Consider the following 5,895-nt stretch of genomic DNA (forward strand, 5'->3'; position numbering starts at 1 on the left):
CTGGGTTTTCACTAACTAGACAGAAAATTAATTGAACAGTGGGTTATAAAATGAAGTGATGTATATGAAAACATTGATTAGAGATTGTATGAATAACAGGGGGTAACAGAGTGAGAAGATACAAGTCTTTCTAGAAATGCGTTAGATATCGAAATAGGTGTGTAAAAGCTATGTTTTATTGTAATGTCAAGCACAGAATTGTAATGGTAGTACTTGTAAATGATGAGTCAGCATTAATATTTCTTTCTATTGTTAGTAGGCATATACTAGGAACTAAAGCTATGTTTTATTCATGTATTAGGTGATATACAGTGTATTGGAGAAAACAAATAGAGACTGTCCTGAAGAAGGGGGCCACTATCAACTAAGGTTCCCTAAACGCGTTGACGCATTTAAAAAGTGTCACATTCGGAGTTGCCAACAAACTTTTTTGGTTATAAGGAAAAACTACTCCTCCCATTGTTGTCAAACTAGGGCCCGAAGTGACTAGATTAAGACAGATGCTAGTGTCTTTTCCCATCTTTTCTCCATTTCCACATTAGGTGGTTTTAACTTGTCTTACTATATGTTTTTAATCACAAATGCATAAGAATTCATATGTTTTTTATTGTAATAAATTGTATATTTTTACTTGCACATTGTTTTTTCCTTTTGGTAAGTGTCTCCCAAGCCAACAGACTGAAAGTGGGGTGAATGTTGTGGATTGAGTATGCTAGAACTCTGAATCCTGTCTGATCTGAGTAAATTGGATCTCCCATTGGGAAAACTCTTTGTTTACTTGATACCTCTGGGACACCAAAGGGGACTGGCCGGCTGTACAGATAGTGAAGCACCCCATCAAGACCAAGATGTGAAAGCTCAAGCTGATATGCTGGGTCATTCCAACCACCAGTCAATCAATTATGATACTCAGGAGGTGAGATGACCAGTGATATAGGTGAATATCCACTGTGCCCAGACCCCCAAGGTACACTGAGTGACAGCACAACCTGAGCGATATGCGTGGGTCGAACCTGCCGGAGAAACGACCAGAGCACCACCACGGCCTCAATGAAACAGGTGCTGGAGATTTGGAGTAGTCCTTACTGCAAGAAAGCGGGGGAGTATCATCATCTTGATCAAAGGAACTCGGCCCATGATGTTAAGAGGGAGATTGTGCCAAGCAGCTAGACTAGTTTTACTCCCTTTAAGAAGCGGGTGAGATAGAGATTTCACTCTCGTCATATGGACCCTAATTATTCAAACTTCAGGTAGTGGATTGGAATATCAGATTGCCATTTATGTGACCTATTATCACCTTTTAAAGGAATCAGAAGGGACTTCCCTTTGTTTAGTCGGAGACCCGAGACCTCTTCAAAAAGTTGAAGTATCTCAAGGACACTCAGGCCCAACACCGCAGAGTCAGCTAGGAATAAGAGGACATTATCCACAGCTGGGCTTCACAATGGATTACACTAGCCAAGGTTTCTATGGTGAGAGCAAAGAGAAGCGGAGGCAGGGGCCATTAACGAGGAGTTGAGCTGCAGGTCTCAAGTGCTGCAAGTTTAAAAGTTGGGATTGGGATTGACGACCATATGGAGCAGCACTGATTCAAGTGATGTCAGAATTGGTACTTTGTGCCATTATATGGACATTTTGATGTTTGGATATTTGAATCAATTAAATTAGAATTGGATGATGACTATTACTCAAGTTTAATGTTGCTGAATGACTTTCGATTTAGACATATTTATTAAAATGATTTTTGGTATATCTCTCAACCTTGAGTATCAACTAATAGTGTAAGGACTTCAGATCCAATAAATTGGTTTTACTGTAATCAGTTTGAATTTTCCTTTGAATCTTTCGATGTTTTGCTTACTTCAAACATACTAATAGTTTATTCTACTTCAGATATGTTTGTGAGTTTTTTCCCATTCAAGAGGAACATATAACAGGGAACTTATCTCTACTAGTATAGGAATCCCTATCAATTTGCCTGGTAAGAGCTGGAGATGCATTATTAAGAAATGTCTTTAACTCAAGCCTAGACATCCCAATCAATTCTTCTATTTCCAATTCAAACAAATTCAAAGTGAGTGATAGATTTATACATAAAACATAATCAAAACTTTCAGCTTTAAAAGTCCAATAGCTAGCAACTTGTTGGTGTTTTCTCTTCAGAATGACATCCCAATTACATATATGCTGGTTAGACCAAGTTCCAACTGATTAGCACCGGCCAATGCTGACATATTCAAAGAGCAGAGGTTTTGCAGAATTTCCGCCTTCACTGTGTCCACATAATCCCAGCTCTTTTGTTCAATTTCCGCTGCTGCATATAATAGACAAGAAGGAATTTTGAACTGGTATAGTAATTTGAGATGGAAAAATTGTCTACACCTGCGTCTATTCTCCATATAAACCATTTGCGTGACTATATATTTTTGTGAGTAATATGGGATGTATGCGCTTTTTAATTTAAGGAGCACTAAAACTCTTATCCAGATATTATATGCTTTTAACAATACCAGAATCTCCAGCCTCATGTACTACTTAAAGTGATTTTTTAAGTTTTTCAATCTTCTTTGTAGGCCTATGGGTGTCAAATCTAAAGGTGCAATATCGTTGGCATATAACAAACAAAATAGTTTTTAACTGCCGTCCATAGGAGAATCTCCTGCAGACTTCAGTAATGTTGCTCGCAAATCATAAATAGATGAGGAAAATAATAATGGGGCTTGGAGACAACCTTTTTTTTACCCATTGTTTGTTGTATATTTGAGTTAAAATCCTGTGACCCCCCCCCCCCCCACATGAGAACTCAACACCAGGGGCTGTATTATAAACAGAACACTTTCCTTGTTTGAGACATGCCCCACCTTTCAAAACGTGCACTCTGCACAAACAAGGAACGTTTGAAATATGAGAATGAATCGGCTACCCCCAGGTCAGACGCAAACCTTTGCTGCCCCAGGGCAGCTCATTCAAGTGAAATATGGAGCAGCTGTTTGAAAGCTGCTCCATGCTTCACTGTGCAAGCAGTAACCTGCCTACAAATTTAGGAGGGATTAGAGATCCTGTTGCAGGAGATTGACATGAGTAATTGCACCCCCTGACAGAGGAATATCTGAGGGGTCTATGGAACCCATTTTCTCCCCCCAGAGGGTTGCCTTTTGGAGGTGCACTGAAAATGCGCCACCTTTTTGTGGCACACTTTCAGTACACCTCTTAATGGCATATTTGCCTCTGCGTTTACATCGATAATACAGTGTGGGTACAGAGGCAACAGGATTTTCCAGCACAAGTGGTAGCTCAGCTCAGCATCATGTGACTCTGGGCAATAGCTCACTTAATCTCCCCGACGGCCCCAGTGCCTTGAAACTCTGAAGAGGGTAATATGTTTGGACTTTACAAAAAAGCAATAATACCCTCATGTGCATGGGGCCACACCCTCATGCAAGTGAGGGAACACCCTCATGATAGCACAGGTGCAACATGTGGCTAGCGCTATCTGTATTACAAAAGGGGACGCACAAGTGTCTGCGGCCCCTTCTGTAATACCATTGTGATCCGGGGGCACTCAAAGTGGGCGTACACACAGGTTGTGCCACCAGCACCAAACCATCATCCCAATCCCTAGATCATCTTCCTACGAACCTGGCCAAAGGCTTGAAACCTATCCTAGCCCCAATTTGGTGCAAGATCATCAACAGCTCGCTGAGCTCGGGAACTATACCTGACTACCTCTAGGTCAACCAAGTCTCACCGCCACTAAAAAAACCAGGGCTAGCCACGGAGGCTATGAACAACTTTAGACCTGTGTCGAACCTACCTCACTTATCCAAAATTCTGGAAAGATGTGTCCTGCTACAGGTAACCCAACACTTGGAGAACATCAAGCTCCTGGACCACATCAATCGGGATTCAGAAAGGGATGCCGCAATGAAACCGCAATCCTAAACGTCACAGACGATCTACGCAAATCACTTGACTCTGACCAATGCTGCCTTTTCATCCTCCTTGACTTATCAGCCGCTTTTGATACAGTTGATCACACCCTACTCCTCAAAGTTCTTCAAGAAAGGGCAGGCATTGAAATGACGGTCCTAAACTGGTTCTCCTCCTTTCTACACAACCGCTCACAAAGAATAAAAATCAAAAACGTTGAATCCGACCCAATACGCATCATCAGAGGAGTCCCACAAGGGTCTGTACTTTCTCACCCAACTCTTCAACATCTACATGGAACCCCTCACCACACTACTCAGGAACTCCAATATCGCCTTCCGCCTCTACGCAGATGACACGCAGCTTTATCCGGAAACCACCTCCATGGATGACATGCACAAACTAAATGGCACACTCAAAGAGGTCCAGCGATGGCTCTCACGGAACCACCTTAAATTTACTCAAGAGAAAACTGAAGTTCTACTCATCTTCAACAGAGATGAAAACCCCCAAGTTGAAGAATGGCTTAAAGCGGTCGATGCCCTCAATGGCACCCTCACGCCAACTGACTCGGTAAAGTCCCTAGGTATCACCCTAGACCCCAAACTAAACATGAAAAAACACATCTCTAGATCTGCCAAAAGCGCGTTTCTCAATCTGAAACTTCTTTACAAAATAAAACACTTCCTTCCTCTGAAAGACCTTAAACAGGCCACTCAAGCACTGGTACTCTCTAGAATTGACTATGGAATCGCAGCCCTGACCGGATCAGCCAAATCTCACCTAGGCCCCCTGAAAACCACCCTCAATGCCGCAGCAAGAATGGTCACAGGAACAAAGAAATGTGATCACATTTCTCCCGCATGCAAGGAGCTAAAATGGCTTCCAATATAACATCGAGCCAACTTCCGAACAGCATGCCTTACGCACAAAGCCCTTCACACAGGCAAACCAGAATAACTGGCCGCTAAACTCAAAAAGGCTGCCCAGTCCAGGATTCTCAGAAGCGCCAACACGCTCCTTCTCATCCCATTGAAATCTCGGAAATGCAAAACCGCAACTAAATCCTTTGCGGGAAATGCACCCAAGATCTGGAACTCAATCCCCCCACATTAGAACGAACACCTATTTCCCGAAATACAAGACCCTACTCAAAGCCCTCTTCCTAGAGCGCATCTGAACTTAACGAGATGATCACATGACACTCCGGAATGAGTTAGAAACCGCAAAAACAACCTTGTTATGGATGAAAATCAGTCATCTCAGAATTATAATCACTCGGATCTACATCCACACCTCGTCCTACTTGATTCACACCCCTCTCGCTATCACCAACAAACTCCTCCCACAAGAACTGTATGGTAAATTTGTATGCAATTCTCTTAAGTTTACCAGCTGTGGATTTTGCCCACGCTGGTAAGATGCATATTTGTACCTGCTGTGAAGCGCTCAGATACCCTCGGGTCTAGCTGGCGCTATACAAAACTTATAAATAAAAGAAATAAATAATAAAGGTATGTGAGGTTGTTATCCAATGTAAAAGAGCTGAAGGTATTCCTAATGTAGCAATTTTCCTCCATAATGTAGATCTGCCAACACGGTCAAGGTCAGAGGCAAAATTAATAAATGCTGCAAAGTCAAACTGGCCTAGGACCCCATGAGTTTTCCCAAAATAACGTTCATCACTGTAATATTATCTATGGAGGCGCAATTGTTCTTAAAACCAACTTGGTGTTAAATATAGGGGTGGTTCCACATCTAGTCACCAAGGCTTCAGCAATAGCGAGGCCTCCTTCAGCGCCATCCAATTTTGATTAGCAATATATGTATTTATGAGGGCCAGTGTCTTGATTTTTTTATTTAATAAATTCATTATTTATCCCTTTCACTGGATAGAATTTTAATTGTCGCCGAAACCATTCATTTTCATCGACAAAGCAAGTTCAATGTTTGGAATCTTCTTTC

The 5,895-nt window shown here is 42.0% G+C and overlaps 1 pseudogene; it reads left to right on the forward strand.

Moving 5' to 3' along the window:
* The first annotated feature begins 4,451 nt into the window (after window positions 1-4,451).
* Window positions 4,452-5,132, forward strand: LOC147727003 (uncharacterized; annotated as a pseudogene).
* The last annotated feature ends 763 nt before the right edge of the window (window positions 5,133-5,895 follow it).

Source organism: Lissotriton vulgaris, chromosome 3_1 (genome assembly GCF_964263255.1).
Source record: "Lissotriton vulgaris chromosome 3_1, aLisVul1.2, whole genome shotgun sequence".
Taxonomy (NCBI): Eukaryota; Metazoa; Chordata; class Amphibia; order Caudata; family Salamandridae; genus Lissotriton; species Lissotriton vulgaris.